This window comes from Papaver somniferum, chromosome 3 (genome assembly GCF_003573695.1).
Source record: "Papaver somniferum cultivar HN1 chromosome 3, ASM357369v1, whole genome shotgun sequence".
Lineage (NCBI taxonomy): Eukaryota > Viridiplantae > Streptophyta > Magnoliopsida > Ranunculales > Papaveraceae > Papaver > Papaver somniferum.
In genome coordinates, this window is record NC_039360.1 from 222,098,217 (window position 1) to 222,117,974 (window position 19,758).

The 19,758-nt window shown below is 36.2% G+C and overlaps 2 long non-coding RNA genes across 7 annotated transcripts; one reads left to right on the forward strand and one right to left on the reverse strand.

Moving 5' to 3' along the window:
• Window positions 1-8,747: 8,747 nt before the first annotated feature.
• Window positions 8,748-14,496, reverse strand: LOC113362149. Of its 2 annotated transcripts, none has more exons than XR_003365571.1 (2): window positions 14,282-14,496; window positions 8,748-9,052 (listed from the first exon to the last, which is right to left on the reverse strand). It is a non-coding gene; the product is annotated as an uncharacterized LOC113362149 (long non-coding RNA). The 2 variants fall into 2 exon arrangements; XR_003365570.1 differs by lacking the exon at window positions 8,748-9,052 and adding an exon at window positions 13,179-13,465.
• Window positions 14,497-14,745: 249 nt separating this feature from the next.
• On the forward strand, window positions 14,746-19,308 carry LOC113358752. Of its 5 annotated transcripts, none has more exons than XR_003364722.1 (3): window positions 14,746-16,702; window positions 16,796-18,138; window positions 18,359-19,308. It is a non-coding gene; the product is annotated as an uncharacterized LOC113358752 (long non-coding RNA). The 5 variants fall into 5 exon arrangements; XR_003364720.1 differs by having other exon boundaries at window positions 14,746-15,633; window positions 15,851-16,702; window positions 16,796-19,308; XR_003364721.1 differs by having other exon boundaries at window positions 14,747-16,702; window positions 16,796-16,952; window positions 17,146-19,308.
• The last annotated feature ends 450 nt before the right edge of the window (window positions 19,309-19,758 follow it).

Below are 19,758 nucleotides of genomic sequence, written 5' to 3' on the forward strand. Positions count from 1 at the left end.
CAACAAGAACGTTTTCAAAGTCAACGGGCAGAGATTAAAGCCATTCCTTGAGCCATTTCCACCCGACATTGAAACAACCGACCTGGAGGACCCAGTCTATGTGGACTAAACTGGTCCACTCTTTCCCTAAATAACCAAACAGTTTTCCAAATGTTTCCCTAAAAACCAAAATTTTCTTTTTCCCACAAAACCAAAATTTTCCAAAAAGTCCAATCCCATTAAAAACCAAATTTTCTTGTAGATAATGTGTTAGTAAATTTCCTTTTGTATATATTTTGTGCTCATCCATTGTGACTGCTAATATGATGGATTTTTGCCTTGAAATAACGGAGTTTTAATCGAGCTCGCCGTACAATCGGGTATTCTCTCTCCTTTTACTCTACTCAGCATGTTCCTCTTCATATATTGTTTTATAATTCTTTCCATATTTTGAAACATTGAGGACAATGTTTAGTTTAGTTTGGTTGGGGGTATAGAGTAGATACCATGATAATTTGCCATAATTGAAAACGAACTCCTTCTCTTTTTTGAAAAAATTGAAAAATTCCAAAAAAAATTAAAAAAAAAAAAAAAAAAAAAAAAAAAATCATAAAAATGGAGCTCATTTACCTTGAAATGTTGACTCTTGTGCAAATATGTATTTTTATTAGGAGTCTTAGTCTAGATATTTAGGCACCCTGATTCTAGCACAATTCACATAGTGATAAGAAATTTGCACGCGCACGATCTACCAATACATGTATGGCCTCGATCTTCAAGGTGTTGGATAGGAAGTTACGATTGCCAATCACTTTAGAATACTGAACGAAACTGACTAGCTTGTTCTTTGGTTGGTTGGGATAGAAGGTGGAGGTTACATTAAGAAAGACAACCATCGAATTTAACTGGGTGCATCAAAAAGGGCTACCTCTTGCAAAGTGTCATGTAATCTTTTGTTTCCTTTTGTATATGTATCAAAAGTGTTTCCTTTCAAAAAAAAAAAAAAAAAAAAAAAAAAAAAAAAAAAAAAAAATCAAGTATTTATCAATTCCATCATCTCTTGTTCCAAAAAAAAAGAGAATTGTCAATGTAAATAAGAGTCATGTAAATAGTCATCTTTTGTGTTTGTTGTAATAAGCAAGGAGGGTGTATGCCATTGATGTACAACGCGAGAATTGTGAAATACCTCCAACTCATTCACAATTCTCGTAAAGTCCGGACAGCTAGCTAGATTTCGACCTCAGTTCTTAGCCTGAGAAACTATCTCTTGGTGATTAGTAGTCATGACTTCAGATCTTTCTTTACACATGTGTAGATACACTTTACACTCTTATCACATGTCTTATTTGTTATCAGTGCTAGGATTGTGCCTTCGATAGCTAGATTGACATCTCCATTTTGCTGTGAGCTTAAACTGTTTTGCACATGTCACGTTTGATGGAATCTGAGCTTATATTTTGACCTAGAACTTTGTAGGTACGTTCTAAGCAAACCTTCACGAGACTTCAACTCGTCCACTAGGGACACTTAGTGGTTTAAAAGGCTTAGTGCATACGCTAAATGCATTCGAGAGACCAGCGACAGTGGTATAGTTAGGATTTCCTTAGTTTTGTTTTACTTGAGGACAAGTAAAATTCAGGTTTGGGGGTATTTGATGAGTGCCAAATATTGTATATATTTATCCCTTTTTGTTGGCATTTAACTCATCTTTTGTGCATTAATTCTACATTTTATCCCATATTCTGTATTTTCATTGTTTTCAAGAATAAATATTTTTATTAATTAATTTTGCATTTTTAGGTAATAAATAAAGTTCGGATGAGTCGCGGAGCGAAAAGAGCAGAAAAGTAGTGAAAAGCCGGGAGAAATTACGCAAGGAAGCCGCGAAGAATGGTGCGCACAACCTCATTTTCTACACACAAAAGCGCCTCCGTTCTCAGCCATCAGATCAGTTCTCAGAAGCATCCGATGGTCGCTCCTTCATAGAGCATCAAAATCTGAAGTCTCTGCCAAGCACCACAGCGCTGAAATTCCAAGCCTTCAGATTAGATGGTAGTTGAATCCAACGGTCGCTCCCTTGCTGTTCATCAACGTTTGATATCTCCGCCTTACACTACAACACCTAACCCCATCTAGAGCCGTTAACTTCGTTGTAAAAAATCCAGCGGTCGCTACAAGCTTCACTTCATCTCACCGTCCGATTGATCTTTCATCTCCCTATCCCACGGCTCAGCGTCGCAGATCATCAAACTCGATACACTCGCCTCACACCCTAGCGACCGGCACCTACACCCAAACAAACGCACCCTTCCCATCGAACCATCTCCTCCATCAACCCCCTCTGCAGAACCACCTTCTTCACCTGCCGCCACCACCATCATCACCACCCCCCTGACCCCCAAATCACTCCACTAATTTCTCCCCAACTCTATTCTACCTAAACCCATCACGTACCATCTCTTTAATCATCATTTACAACCTCAATTTCTCATCTCTCTGCCTGAAACCCTAGGTGAGAAATTGGGATATAATGATGATTAAAGCATCAATTGGATCGAGAGGAACGAGAAGAAGCAGGAGAAGATTGGGTCGACGAGATGGAGCGAGTATCTCATCAACAGTAGGTAAATCAATTTCACCAAACCCTAGTTCTACTGATTTTGGGGGAAAATTGGGGGAAAACCCAATATGTGTAATGGGTATAAATTGATGTCATATGAAGTGTGTAGAGGAGACTATTGACCTCTCTGGACTAGCCAGTAGAGAATTTGCTAAAATTTTATGAACTTCAAATTTCAGTGTTTTTCTCAGTTAACAGTTGCAAGTTGCTTATGTGTTGAGTTATCTGATATGTTGCTAGTTATGTATGAATTATCTCATTTAGTGTATGCATGTTGTCACTTCATGGTTAGCATGAGCTAATCATCTTCAGGCCAAGGCTCAGTGAAGCCTTGTGCACTGTCAAGTGTGAATGAGCTAGTTGGTTACTTCCTGTTGCTGTGTTGTGAATGTGTATTTGAGAGAGGCCAATGCTCATAGAGCCTGTGATTGGCTGTACTGTCAAAAGACAGCCAATGCTAGGGGTGGACTAGTGAGCAAGTTGGTGTTCTTCCATTTCTAGTTGTATGCTTAGGATTGAACTTAACCTAGACCATGTCACTTGATTAGGATACAAGGTGGATCATAAGCCTTGGCTTACCCACCACTTCTCTTTCAGTCAATCTTAATTTCAGTCACTTTTTCAAGTCCTGTGTGTTTGCATTTCAGCTATATTTTCTTGCTTTTTATGTTCCTGCATCTTGTAGCTACTGTGCACTGAAGTCAGTGCACAATCCTGCCTCTTTCCCTTGGCTGCCAAGCCTTGGTTGTTTGTTGCTTTTCTTAACTGCTTCTTTATTGCTTTACCCTGCACTTTTGGTTCTTTGCTTATCTTTCCCTGCTGTGGTTCTTAGCCTGTTTCTCTATTGCTTTACCTTGTGTTCTTGTTTGTATGCCTGAAACCTTGTTTGCCTTTAGCTCACTGCCATAGTGCATTGCCACTCTTGTTAGCCTAGGAAAACTTCTCATATGCTCCTCTCCCTGTGGACAAACCCTTACTCACCCTTTTATTACAAATATTGACCTTGTATACTTGCAAGTGTATTGTGTGCATCTTTATCATCACACCAATTACCAATTCTCTTTATAAGATACTCTTGAAAAACTTTCTAGCAGAACATTAGTTCTCTTTAGATGATGCTCCTCAACAATTAGGGTTTACCATTCCGTGACCTAATTGATTCGTTCCTCACAAGATCACTTGTAAATAGTCTAGATATATCTTGATCTATCAAATCTAAGGTTTATGAAAAACACCTAGAAACAGGTTTCATAACTATCAAAGAAGATAACTTCCATGTTGAAAACGCCGGGGGTACACAAATACGCCACCAACTTTTTCTTTGGAAATATGTATGGACAAACTCAACACAACTCCGAGAGTAAAAACCCAATTAAGGAAAGTGCCTAGAGTTATCTCTCTCTCTCTCTTGTTGTTAGAACATTACAGAATTGAATCAGTGAACCTAACCACAAAGATAGTTCTTGGACGGTAACAATGACCAATGTCCAAGGATCAATCAAGTATTATTCAACTAACAAGGTTGGACCTAGATACTACGATTGATCAACGCACAACCTGTGATATTTCATTTATAAAGATAAATAATACAATGCGTAAAAAGAAATAATACATACACCATAAATTTTGTTAACGAGGAAATCACAAATGCAGAAAAACCCAGGGACCTAGTCCAGATTGAACACCAAACTGTATTAAGACGCTACAGACACTAGCCTACGACTAATTAACTTCGGTCTGGAATGTAGTTGAGCACGAACTCAGTGTCCCACTGATTCAGGTACAGTCGCGATCCTTACACCTCTTGAATCCCAACAGGACTCCGCGCAATTGATTCTCTTAGACGGTTTCACACCGACTAAGAGTTTCTTCAACTCAATTGAAGACTTAAAACCAAATCTGCTTCCCACAGATTAAACCTATTATTGATTTTCTGATTTACGATCTAAAAGGATGATCAGATCAAACGATAGATCCAGGTGATGGAAATCGATATCAACTTAGACAAAAGTCTGGCTATCCTTAAAATCTGGACTTATGCAATCCGAAGTGCAACCTAGATTATTATTCACCTCACAAGTATAAAACTTGCGGAATTAACAAAGTATGAGACAAAGAGACTTTGTTGATTACTATCTATCTTGATTGATGGAGGCTCTACAAACAATCAAGATCAGGAAACTCAAGTTATCAAGATAAAAGAAAACTGGACCTGGCTTCACGAATCCCAATGAAGTCATTGTAGTCGCTAAACCCTAAAACGGTTTCTGGATAGGACGACACTAGATACAACTAGGACACACCAAAGAATAGGGTCAGGATTCAAAGATCCCAGTTGCCAAGAGTTCCCCTTATATAGACTTCAAAGCCTAGGTGGTTTTTAGGTTTAAGCTAAGATAGCTTTGGAACCAAATAATCAACAGTCACCGTTAGATGAAAGCTTTGAATCTTATTCACATATACAAGATATACTGTAATACCCTGTATTTTCAGTTACGGTTTTGGGTCGGGTTATTCCGAAATTTGTTGACCTTGTGTCTTAGGTTGTTGTTCCTTGGCCTTAGCCTAGGTGGGTTGATTGAACTAGAAAGGCTATAAAATAGGGTGGAAATAGAATACTTAATACTTAATAATAAATAAAATTAAGGGAAAGTAAAAAGATAAATAAAATAGTTTAGAAAATGGATTTTACAAGTTTTAAAAAATTAAAGGCTAGGAAGAAAAAGAAAGTGATGGAGCTAGAGATTTTGTAAAAAAGAAGGATTAAGAAAATCAAGAGGACTTTGTAGCAACTGAGATGTAGAATCTTTAATCCCTTTTCTCTTTGTGTTTCTTTGTTATACTTTGATTTCAATTTTGTTTAATCTTATATCGTTAGGGTTATGAAATTTATCAGTATAATTAGATGCATTTTATTGATGATCAGCCTTTGATTATTGGTGGAGAACATAAGTGAGTATCACTAGTTAAAATTTGAGAATTTTACAAATTCACCGTTGAATGTTTCTTGTAATTTGGATAATAAATTATGAATTTTTGTACAGTTACAATTTGCTGTGTTTTTGACATTCTTAGGAAGTCTTAATGATGTTAAAATGATTTGAGTCCTTAACAAAATTTGTGACTTATTTATCAGTGTGTTTTGGATTGGGTTAATTTAAGATTATTATGAATTTACCATGAATTGTTTTCTAATAACATGTATTCTGCCCAGATTTTAAATTAATAATATAAAATTATTATCTTTTGTTTTAACCGTTGGCTCGGCGTGAATTTTGGATATGTTATATATGAGTATGTCAAGCATGCTCCTGTAAAATTTGAAGATGATCATATAAATTTATCAGCATGAAATATATAATTTAATATGTCTGCAGTTAGTTTGTACGATTAAATGCTTGAAAGAAATTTATGTTGTTAAGACATGGTTGCTTGTATTGTTAGTAAAAAAGATTTTAAAAAGGAAATGAGTTCATGTTTTTCCGTTAGATGAACTATAGTTTCATGCTAACGACGGGTAATGAACCCCGAGAGTTAATGGGTAATGATCCCCACGGGAACTTGTGTTTCCCGACCATCGATGGCGGCTGTCCGTGCCGATAAACGATAGGTGGTGTACGAACCAAGGTTTTCGTACTGTGAATGAAACGGGTAATGATCCCCGAGAGCATATGGGTATGATCCCCATAGGAACTTTCATTCCTGACCATCGATGGAGACTGTCCGTACTGATAAACGATAGGTGGGTGTACGAACCAAGGTTTTCGTACCGTGAACTCAAGATTTGTTGGTGGGATGTGTTGAAATATAGATTAAATGATTTATTAGAAACATAATTGGTTTTATGAACTCATGAGTTGAAACTTAAATGGATGAATTGTGAATTGATGTGTTAAATCCCAAATGGATGATTAGTGAACTCATGGTTTCTCTGTGACTATATTAATGCGTTAATATATGTGTTGAATCATTGATGAATGACCTGTTGAAAATTATCTTGGTGTTGTAAACTCATGGTTTGTTATGATAATATGAATATTATTAGTGCTATGAACTCATGCGTTGAAACTTAAATGGATGAATTTTGAATTGATGTGTAAAATTCAAATGGACGAATTGTGTTATTATCAATGATGTAATAAATCGTAAATTGGATTATTTGTTTGAAATATTATTGACGTTGTGAATTCATGATTGGAATCTAAATAAGATAATTTATTAGAAACATTATTGGTAATGTGATTGTCGAATATAACATTGATTCGCTGAAGTCGTGATGCATTTCTTGGTATATGTTTTTGCTTGATAAAATGATTATGTTTGCGCGTCTTTGGAGAATTGGGAATGCATTCTATTGAGCTGTCATCTCACCCCAATTGACATCCTTGCAGATTTATCAGAGTGCCGCAGCGAAAGCTAGGAATGAGTAGCTTAGTGATTTCATTGTTTAATTATATTGCTTGAAATGTTATTTGAAATAATATGTTTGTTGAAATCGTTGTTAAGATAATAAGCGTATTTATATGTATTAGTTTATGTTATATAAAGTTTCAACTATATTTTATTGAAAAGTAGATTAGCAAAAATATGTATGCATAAGTCTCTTTCCGACCCATAACACTTCGAGTTCGGATCTCTATATGGGTTTGACCCTGGTCCGGAACTCGGGGTGTTACATATACACTGTGGTTAGGAACTGAACCGTGTATAAAGAATATGTTCAACATGGTTAGCCGAAACTAGCCGATTTGAAGTTAAAAGCTTAACATTCATTTTTATGCACGAAAGGGTGTTTTTATCCGTTTTATATTTTCAAAAATTTATGAACCAAACACAAATCGCATTTTCCCAAAAGACCAAACAATCTAGGGACCACCTTTTTTTTTTTTTGAAGAAATCTTGAGACCACCTAATAAAGGAGCAAACAATTATTTTACCGTTTACATTTAATTTACTTCCAAAACCATGAGTAATTTATAAAGATCCTTTAAGAGTATCTCCAGCAGTGGGTGTTAAAAATTCTACATGAATTTTTTTTTGAGACCCTTATTTAAAAGAATTTGTACATGTAGTAAATATAGGACCCCATGACTAGTAAACCATCTCCAGCAGTATAGAGGTTTGAACCTTAGAAAACCTTGTGTGATAAAATCTTAACCGTTTAATTATTTTTTAATTAATTATTAAAAATAAAAAATATGACATGAAAGTCATTCCGGAGGTCAAGATAAGACTTTCTTCAAAACCTTGAAAATTAGTATTTCATCCCTCCTGTTTCATAGGACCTGCTGTTGGAGATGCATTTAGTTAAAATGAAAGTCTAAAATCCTATGTGTCACTAAAAAATAAATCTTCCACCTTCTCTTAGAGATGCTCTAAATATCCTCGAAAAATAAATAATGAGTTGTGGCACGGATTTATGAGTTTTTTTAACGTTTATAATCATATATTTTGGACCAGAGTTCCTAGGTTCCATTCTCGGAATGCCCCTATCAATTTTTCCAAGACAGTCGGGGAGTCTGGTCTGACTCAATATCCATCAGAACCGATCTTTTTACAGGTCCAAACAAAAATCAAAGAGTTGAAAAAGTTTAAAGAAATTAATGCAATAGTAAACGACTTCCTAACTTTTCAGCTAAATAAATATCTACCCAATACTCCGAACAATATATTTCTTTTGTGAAACAATACAAGCTAGTAAGACAAAATCAATAAAATTACATGAAATGCAAGTTGAAATTTGATCACTACTATGAACCATTAATACAAGCTAGCTAAGCCTGACAAACTCGCAAAATGCCATGGCAATATAAATTAAAACAGGAAAGAAAAACCTAAAGCTACACTCAATTACACCGGAAACCAGCAACAAGCATTCAAGGTCCATAGTTCATCACAGCGATTACAAAGACTGTACTTAAGTCAGAATCTGGATAAACCTTTCCGAGTAGGAACAAGTCCTTAATGATGCAACAGTACATTAATGATAAAGAAATGGAACAAACAGAAGGTTAACCAAATTCGATGTAATTAACATAAAATATTTTGTAACATAAAAACAGCCAACTACATATATAGATAGACTCACCATTTTGCATTTCAACACCAATAAAAACATTTTGTGGGGGATAATCAAGACGCAACACAGTAAACATTAATTCCACACTAGAATGTAGGCTGCATATATATGAACCAACAACATAAAACAAGAAGAAAATGGTGTTTGCAACTTGAAATAGCCTAGCAACAATCTTAGTAGTTAATAACATTCCAAACAGATTGCTTAAACCTCCAACTTATCGCCTTCCACACGATTATCTTTACCAATCATTACTTGATTACCATTTTGCATTTCAATATCATCAGAAACTCCTTTGCCAGTCACCTCATAACTTGTGCACGCATAATACTTGAGATTTTGAGCAGTCAGCCCCAAAAAATTTCCAGCTGCCACTGCGATGACACATAACGAAATGATCGAAACCCTAACTATATGCTCATATCATAGAGCATAACCAAATATGCAATACAAACAAATAAGTCATTAGCCAAGTGATGCAGCGCAAGAATATTCATAATAATTTTATTATCCTGTAAGAGTAGTTTACTCTTCCTTATGGCTGCTGAACCGTATGTACTTGGTTCAAGAACAGAAACGACGTTGGCAGAGGAGATGGTTGCATCAGAGTAAACCAAACTTTCTGAGGCCGATGCTGAAAGATGCAGGTTGTCTGATGTATGTGCGGCATTAGGCTGTGAAGCATTACCCTGAATTACAGTAGTATTTCCTATTCCAAATGGATTCTTAGAGAAAATACTTGTGCTGGATTGTACAATACCTGGATTTGGCACTGGGGATTGATGCTTGAGAGGCAAGAATGAGAATGTGGATTCCTCAAAGCGCACATGTCTAGAGATATAAATTCTGTTTGTTTCTCTGTCTAAACACATGTACCCCTTATGTGCATTGCTGTAGCCTATAAAAACACATTGAATTGACCTAGGTTCTAGTTTATCTTTATTATATTGCCTTAAGTAAGGATATGCAAGACATCCAAAAACTTTCAAGAAGGAATAGTCTGGTAGTTTGTTGAACAACAGTTCTAATGGTGTTTTCGAGATTGACACTGAATTTGGTAGCCGGTTTATAAGACAACATGCAGTAACAAAAGCATCTGCCCAAAAAGACCTAGGCATATGAGCATGAAACAGTAAGGCCAAACCAGACTCTGTCACATGTATGATTCTTCGTTCTGCCAAACCATTCTGAGGTGACGTGTGAGGACATGAAAAACGATGTTGAATGCCAGACTCATTTAAATAGGAAGTAAATTTTTGATACTCAAGAGAATTATCAGATTGAAATTTTTTTATCTTATGACCAGTGAGATTCTCAACTTGTTTGCGAAAGAGAATAAAAGTCTGTAATGCATCAGACCTTAGAACTAGGGGAAAGATCCATGTATAGTGAGAATAGACATCCATAAACAAAATGTAATAACGAAAACCAGTTCTTGATAAGGAGGGTGAGACCCATATATCTGAAACAATTAAGCTCAACGGCTTATTATAAACTGTTTTACTCAAAGAAAAAGATAACTTCTTGCTTTTACTCACATGGCAAGAATGACAGAAGTCAAAGTTTTTATTGGTTACTGGAAGTGAAAATTGACGACAGATTTTGACACAGTGCTAAGCATTGGATGTCCTAGTCGCTGGTGCCAAAGAGGAAGTGTATAGGTCACCATAGCTTCAGGTTTTATTGAGTGCTGAATCAAATCTACCCCTTCAAACATATAAAGGTCATTCTTGTTAAACCCTCTCAACAGCATTATCCCCGTGCGCTTGTCCTTTACAACAAAGAAACCAGCATGAAACTCAAAATAAACATTATTGTCTCTACAGAATTGTGAGACAGACAACAAGTTTGTCTTGATTTTAGGAACATGATAAATATGATTCAATGCAAAAGTTCGAGAATTAAGCGTAAAATATGCATTACCAACATTGGAGATTTCCAGTGCATTACCATTGCCTACATGAACCTGCTCAGTGCCATTGTATTCATGAGGAATGGACAGATTTCTCATATCAGAAGTGAGATGGTGAGTTGCACCAGAGTCTGTCACCCACTGATTCCCAAACTGGTCTCCAGGTAAAGCAATATAGGCCTGCGCTGGACGCCGGTTGTTGGTTTGTCGTAGCGAAACCAACATCTGTCACCAAGATGGCCCTTCTTCTTACAGATCTGGCACTCGTCAACGAACTGAGGAGGTCTCTGATTATGCTGCTGACGAGCATTCATATGATTGTTGGAATATTGATATTTTTGTTGGACTTGATTCTTCCGTTGATCACCACTGCTTGTAGAGGGAAAGTTTGTGATAGCTACATTTGCTACTGGAGACTGCAGTGATGACAACTGAGACTCTTGGCGCATGTCATAGGTGTTCAGATGAGAGTAAAAGGTATCTATGGGCATATCCTCAATAGTGCTTAAAGCAGTGACAATAGGATCATAGCTTTGGTTAAGGCCATTACTAATGGCTTGTTTCTTTTCATTTGTTGTTACAACACAACCAGATTCTGCCAATTGAGCAAACAAAGATTTAGCATCATTCAAATAGGTTTTGAAAGTTTTGTTACCTTTTGACATGCTGTGCAGCTGCTTTTTCAGATTCATCTGATGATGAAAAGTTTTTGGGGCATATTCGGATTCTAGTTTATCCCAGACATCCTTAGTAGTTGTTAGGTGAGCTACATTACTTAAAACTTCAGGTGTCAGAGTTGAATTGAGCCATCCAACTATGAGAGAATCCTGATGCTCATAAGCTGTATACGCAGGATTTATATCTTCACTTCCAGGTAACGTCTTTCCAGGAACTTGTTTTGTTCCATCTACAAATCCACTGAGATCATAGCCTTTTAAGATTGGTTTGAACTGTGCCTTCCAGAGGATATGATTTGTTTCTGTGTGTTTTAATGTGACAAGGTGATGAATCTGCACATGTCTTAGGGTATTTGTTGTTTCTGCCATGAATTTTTTTGGTGTTTTGAGCGGAAGATGGCTTGGATCAGGCTGATACCAAGTTAGAAAAGAGTTTTTGGTGAATACTTCCACACAAACTATGTGCAAAGAGTGGTTCAATTTATATTAAACACTTTCAAATAATCTGTTACAGATTTGGTAAAAGAATCAAAGACTGAGTATGCCAAAAATGTAGGCTTTAGAATCTGACACAAAACTAGGTCAAGAGACTTAGTGTGCAGTCTTTCTAGCAGAGTCTTCAGGAGTTGGCTTAACAGGCAGAATTCAACAATGCTGTAGTACGCGCACGAGCATCCAAGACGAAAGCTTAACCGATGGAAAGAAAGACGATAGCTATGAGGAGGAGGGGTACTACGACACAATTAGTTTTTGGTACCATAGGAATCATAGTAATAACAAGTGTACAAATCAGACAAAAAACAGCCAAGTAAGATGTGTAGATCAGAAATATCTGGGGTAAGGCATGTAAAAGGGTGATTGCTAGACGTTTTAGGACACGAGGAATAACAGAGAGAATAGAAATGTCAGACAAGGGTTTGGATGCGTGAATACATGTTATGGCGAAGGTCATAGCGGAGGTTGACAAAAGATAGAAGGTGGAGAAGAGAATAAGGTAGAAGCAGCCATGGATAGAGTGGCTAACGAGTTTCTGATGAACAAGCTTCTGATCAGAAAGTAAGTATTCAGGTGATGATTTGTAATACAGATCCCAAGTAAAGAGAGAAAGTACGAATCGAGTATTAGCTTCATACAAGAGTTGGAACAATGAGAGAGGGAGAATGAAAATTAAGAACATCAAGAAGAATTTTGATGGAGATGCTTTCACCATGATTTTAGACGCATCTTTGATAGATCTAGCTCTCACTAATTCTTTGATACTATTTTGTGCATTCAAGAACTCAGGATCTCCAAACAACTCCACTGATGTTATCTAACTTGCACTGGCGAGTGCTAATTAATTAGCGATGCGTTCCTGATTGTGGTAGATAGAAAGAGCAGTGAGTGACTACCTAGTCTTCTTCTCAAGAACCTTAAAGTTGAGTTCCAAATCTGTAGTTAAGCTCCTCCACCACTACAGAACAAGTTGTGAAGCTCTCAGGTCAAAATTTTGCATTTTTTTGCAACAATAATGCACCACAATTTATGTCTATATATATGCTAGGAGCACCTACCACCACTACTACTACTAAGTTTACAGGTAAAGACATTCTATATTTATTCCTTCAAAACTACTTTCTGAGTAAATTTTAGCTGAATTAGGAAAAACAGCTGAATTAGGAAAAACACCACTTGCTCTCTTTACTTCTTGGTTGCAACGTGGCATGTTTTTGACAGTTCGTCCTATTGATCCTACAGTGAAACCTAAAGCTTGTTTGTAATTCAGTGTAACAAGAAGAAAATAATGTAATTAATACACAATGTATCTGATTCCTGCCAGGTCTACTTCCGTCTGAAATTGACTGGGTCTCCAGCGTTGAAAGAATCTGCGACATAGACATACCCCCTGCAGATACAATAATCTCCGGAAAAAATCCACATAAAAGACATGTCATATACGGATGATGTGCAGTGACGATTACATTGACTAAGCTTTAAGGCGAACCAAGCCTTGTGATGTGTACATCTCAGATAAAAGACATGACAAAAACAATATTCTAAGATGCTTGAAGCAGCATGTCAACAACAAAAAAAAGTGTCTGATTCGCTATCCAGCCCATGAAAATTAAACCCATCCCAACTTCCCATTGAACCCATGAAAAGTCCCTTTTGATGTCAATGGTTTATCTAACTTCCACTTGCAGGTGCAGTCTGCATTTCTTTAATTATGGAATGTACATAGTAAGTAAAAATGTGACAAACAAGCATTACTAAGAAACTCAATCCTAAGAGTTATGTTCTTACAAAATATAGCCATATGAAATTTTCAGAAATCACATACTCCTACTATTTAGCAACCAAGAAAAGTTATATGCCAAAAAAAAAGTAGCTTAATCTTGTACCGGAATCGAACATAATAACCATTAAATCAAAAGATATACAGTAATTAAAGATTAATCTCTAGATTCAATTACGACATCCAACAAAGAGAGCCCTAAACGACACAATAAAATCCTAACAGTACCAGATTTCAGATGCAAAAATTCAGGCTCAGGGGTTTTAGGATGTGGAACATTAAAAAGAAGCTAGCGTATGTTCGACAAAAACTTATCAGCTGCACTGTACATGTTACACTTAATTCCATTTACGAGTTACTACAGTAAATTCCATTAGAATACAGGAAGGAGTTATCAAAATATCAAAGGAATCACTGTTGGCTTGGGTGTGATAAAAATTGGTCGTAACTCGTGATCTTTGGTTTTAGTTGGAATAGGACAACCATGTAGAACTTTATGTGTTAGAGTTGTAATGTTGTAGGCAAGACAGCAACCACAGTCAACAATATTTTCCAAGTTGGAACCCAACATGGACTCATTCAATTGGATTAAATAAGCCAAGAGATTTAACTACTTTTGATGTATAATTTACTAATTGGATTTTCTAAGCTTGGTCTATGGATGTCAGAAGTATTATTTAGCTTAACAAGGCCATAAAGCTAATTAAGAATTTCATTTTTGGATTATTCAGGAACTCACCATGACTTTCTTCTGATGGTTCTCAACATCCCAATTTCCTTTGTTACTTTCCGATAGCCAGCCAAGAAAAACCACAGAACCATTAATTTCGTAGAGTATTTTGGAGAAGTGATGTTAGTTCAGTTGGAGGCAGTGGAGAATGTGGGATGGTGAACTTGGTTGTGGTGCAGGCAATGAAGAAGATGATGATGGTGTTTTAGGGTTCATCTAGTTTCTTTTTTGTGTAGACTGTTGGATTATTAGATTAGGATACAGATCTACTATTTAAGATATAATATTTTATATGAGACACACGTGAACTGCACGTGGTTATTTAACTGGGCAGTAACATCAGAGTTAACAGAAAGGGGGTTTTATCAATTATCAATTTATAAAGGAGAATGCAAATTAGTTATTTATTTTGAGGAGAAAACTCAAAATCTCCCCTTTTTTTTTTCTTTTTTTTTTTTGGGTGAATAAGACATTATATTAAAAAAATAAATCTCCAAGAGGATACTTTCCTCATATCACATTTATCTACCGCAAGCTTTTGATGGATACAATTAGAAAAATCACTAGACACGAGTACCATGGAAAGAAAGAAATCTATGCACCAGCTATGATTTACTCCTGATCTCTGCAGCTGCAAATTTAACTTAAGCTGAAATAGTTAATCTTGAAAAGCCCATTGATTTTCCCTACGAATCCATTCTTCTTCATCAGGGGTCAATTGGTTTTTAACAGGGAACATCTCGATGATCTCATCTGGTGTCTTACCTTTAATCCAGTCCGCCACTTTCTGTACTGTCAAGTACGACAAGCCCTTTATTTCGAGAACTTTGGCAGCCTGGATCATGTCAAACAATATAGGGGGCAATATATTTTGGTTTGCGTTATCAAGATTCACAAACTGTGCATCCCAAATCTTTTTATCTTCATCGCTAGTCTCAACCTCAGCGTGTTTGTTGAGGTATTCGATTACCTTTGCCAAGACATTGGCGGTGATGGTAGTCGTCACAGGGATATTCTCATCACTTGGGTTATCAGCGATCATGTGCTCAAGGGTTTTAGATTGCAAAGCAGTGGCCTCCTCGATAACAAACATCTGTTCGTCACAACTCTTCAAAGTAATCGTCTTCGCCGACATGGTGATGATCGGAAATTTGTTTGTAACTCGTACCTTCTCGATGAATGGGGAATTGGTGGTGAATTGCAGAAGAAGACCTAAAGGTCTGTATTTATACCGGTATCTACTTCTATTTGCTGGATTTCTTTTTCCGATCGGGATTCTATACTTGAGTTGGATTCGGGTTCGGTAAATAAATAAAGTATGACAAATAGCAGAGGCCCTGGGCTCGCATCCTACAACAAAGGTGATCTGGACCGTCCAATTTTTATTTTGATTTATTGTTGAAACGGTTCAATGTGAATATATTGAAATGCTTAATGATTTCTGAGATAATCTTTCTCAATGAAATTTGAATCCCAAACATAAATCTGAGAATCAAACAAACAATCGGTTCAATTTGATTCAACTTGAAAACCTAAATCGTTTTCATCAGTACCTTCGTTGACGATTAATCAATCCAGGGGAAAACTAGATGAGATTCAAATTAAATTATTGAAGAGCTCATCCTTGAAAGCGACTGGAAACGTAAGTGTAATCTATTCTTATCATTTGAATTTGATCGCAGCTGTTAAATTATCGATTCAGAATCGATTTCAGAAAAAAAATTACGATTTGAATTCAATTCTAGTTTCTCATTCAATCTATGAGTTTAGATACATATCGTTGTTTGGGAAAATGTTGCTTATGTTTGTTTTTTTTTAATCAGATTTTATTAGTAAATTTTCTTCTGTTCACCATCCTCAAAAACCATCGCTCCTTTATTGGAGAATTCAAAGATAGAAAGAGAGTTATATGTCAGTGTGATCACTGTAGAGCTCATTGAATTACTGAAAATGTTTTACATGTTATTTTTATTTTGGTTTATTGTTGAAACGGTTCAATGTGAATATATTGAAATGCTTAATGATTTCTGAGATAATCCGTTGATTAGAACATAACTCAAAATGCATTAAACTGCTTAGTGAATTTTCGTCATTATTGAATAGGATCATTGTGTTACATTGTGCTTAACGAATTCTGAGATGATATATTGATCAGAGAAGAACTCATAATACATTTGCTGGCCCATAGTTCATGATTCCTATTTAGGCATTAAGGAGGGAACTCGAAACACTGAGCACCATCAATTTGTAATTTGTGTAACCTTTCATTTCTCCAGTCTCTCCCCTTTCTGGTTTAATAGAATATGTACTATTAGAAATGCTGCGTATAAAGGTTTGTCACAAGCTTTACTAATCATCTTAAATAATGTTTTCCTGTCAGAGGGTGACCGACATGGCATCCTTTGCGGAAGATGTGCATCTTTTGGCAAGGTAATATCTCATTTTTTTAATGTTGTTACTTAATATAGGTTTGATTGCTTATATGGTCCTTGATATCTTTTGGTATGTTAATTTATTTTGCAGTGCAAGCATAGACGGAAGGGTTTTTGTATGGGAGATTAAGGACGGCACTAATGAAAAACATAAGCCACGAATAACATGGGAAATGGTCACCCTCCATCCAGATAATGGGCGAGGGGAATTAGTTCATCCATGAGTTTGCTGGCACTCCCATAAACAAGTAATGTCATGCCTTTAGAACCTAATTATGTATTCCTGAAACTGCAATGGTGTTTCAAAATCTTCTTTTCAGGATTTGGGATCTTTTAACAAAATGCTCTACTGCTTACTTTAGCTAGGAAGTTTTGAGTATTTGCCTTTGATTTAGTATAAATAATACTAGTGATCGATAGTTCTACGTTGCCTTATAGCAGGAGTGCATGTCTTGTATCAAAGTTGTTTGGTTGAATGCTTAATGAGGTAAGTCATGTTGTCTTACATATATGAATTATTCAATTTCTTAGAAAATCATCTAGCTGAAATTTTCTTTTCTTTTACTTATTGAACTTTGGTAATGAACCAGTAAAGAGCTGACGTTTGCGCTATTTCCCATCCTAGAAAATCAACTCATTTTAATTACTGGATAATGTATATAGTCTTGGGACCTCTATCATGGTTATTGTGTGCATAATTTTGGATCCAAAACTAATTGGAGAAATTAGACACATACTGTCAGGGGCTATATATTAGGTTCATTTCCAAGTAATTTTTTTCAATGGTGAAGTATTTGCACTTACCGGTCATGAGCATATATATATATAGTAAAAAAAAAATCTGGGACAAATAGGGATAGTCAGTAGTTAGTCGAAATGCATCAGGTGAAGAGGTCGTTACAGAAGCAAAAGTGGTAGTTAATGCTGCTGGACCATTATTTGATTCGGTAAGGAAAATGGTCGACAAAGATGCACCAACTAATGAATAATAGAATATGTCTGCTATTATCTAATTGGTTAGCTGTTCTAGATGTCCTTGGGTGTTGAGGAGTGGACACGCCCTGTGTCATCTTTTGTTTCTCAATTTCTTAGCTTGATTTTGATTCTATTAAAAGATTTATAGGTATGTGACGTTTAGGTAGCCTATGTAACTAAAATATTTCAATATATCCTAGCTGTCCGTCAAACTGCATCAGGTGAAGATTTTGTTACATACGCAAAAGTGGTAGTTAATGCTGCTGGACCATTATGTGATTCGGTAAGGAAAATGGTCGACAAAGATGCACCAACTATGATCTGTCCCAGCAGTGGTGTACATATTGGTGCACCTATACGCAATGCAAGTGTACATATTGGTGCACCTGTACGCAGTGCAAGTGTACATATTGGTGCACCTGTACGTAATCCAAGTTTACATTTTTACATCTTAGTTCGGTAAGATAATATTACTTTGTTGGTTCGTAGTCCATTTGATTTAGTTGAGTTTGAGTTATGCAGGTCAATTGTTAGATGCATGAGTATATGCAGGTCAAATTGTTACATTGTTTTTCTAGGGTCTTCATTTTGTACTGATTAATCTGGTTTATCTGTGTTTGTAATTTAGGAGTCTTAATTTGTTTTTAAGGATATAATTGTGAAGCTGTGTCGTGGGCAGGAATTGAGATTGAGGGTGATAAGCACGTTGGTGCTACATTTTATACCCATATTTATATTTGTTAGGACTTGATATTTTGGCTAACAACACTATTTTAGTGCTTTTGTAGAAAGTACAGGTGAATTGGATCATCCCAAGATAAAGATCTAAAAGAGCATTTGCGACTAAATCTACCAAAAAGGCCGTTCAGAGCACTACTTAACAATTTGCGTTAGCACTACTTTATCCACTCACGACCAGGGATGGACAAATGATCTTTGTCTTGTTCAAGCACGTCAATATTACTTCAAGCTAGCACGTCAATTCTACTATGGACAATATGTTAATGGTATAACAAGGTTTGATGGACGTGGTGTTGTTAGGTCAACTGAGTGGTGGCCAACAGACGTCATTTGTTACATATACAGCTAGAATTCGTAAATCGGTGGGACTGAGCACATGCAGTAGATCCCATGTTTCTAATGAAAATAAATATATATCTCTTTTAGTATGGAAGTCCACACGGCAGACTATCATTGGTGGCTTTGTAGTTTCATGACACATGGTGTATTTTTATTGGGGAAGACATAATTGGTGACAGAGGAGGATCTCGCTGTTATTTTGGGTAGTGGGAGAAATTCATTTTCCGTAGGCCTGGGGTGTTGAGTTTAGGGAGGCCGGCGGACGGAAGAGCTGTAGGGTTTTCTGTTAGTGACAGAGACGGAGAGAAGATTGGCGGCCGCTGAGGCAAGCATAAAAACAAGAGACGACGAAGACAACTTGGGTTTGATCGTTTATTTCTTTTGTTATCATTTCATGGGTTTAAGAAACCCTTAACCATGTCTTGCTAGAATTTTATGTAACTAGGGTTTATGATGGAAACTACTTGGGGTATTAGGATATTTGATTTGAATAATTGAGCAAAGACCATTATGATTTGAATAGATTGATTTTCGAGTATTGTTTATTGATTTATTGAAAAATGAGTTGTTGCTCCACCGGTTTAGTAATAACCTTTGTGCGTAATTGGATAATTTTACAAATAGTTATGGTGTCGTTACTTGATAGTTCATGCTTGGGTTGAATCCTTTGATGGGTCATACTTAGAAGAGACAGATACAATTTGTGAATCAATAATTTAGTTTCGTATAATTTTCTCGCTAACACAATTTGATGGTGCTTGCTTGGGTTTAGTATTTTATGTGCCATGCTTAGGATGTCCCAGTGATATTTGCGATTTTAATACATATAATAGGTGGAGTCGATAGAACGAACAATAAATATATATTTTCAATCATGTTTCATTTCAGTAATTAAATAGAGATAGTAGTGGATACTGTGAAACCCTGGTTACCGACTTTTCATTTGGATTTACTCTATTAGTGTAGTTTAATTTTATTATTTCATTCTTAATCCTAAAA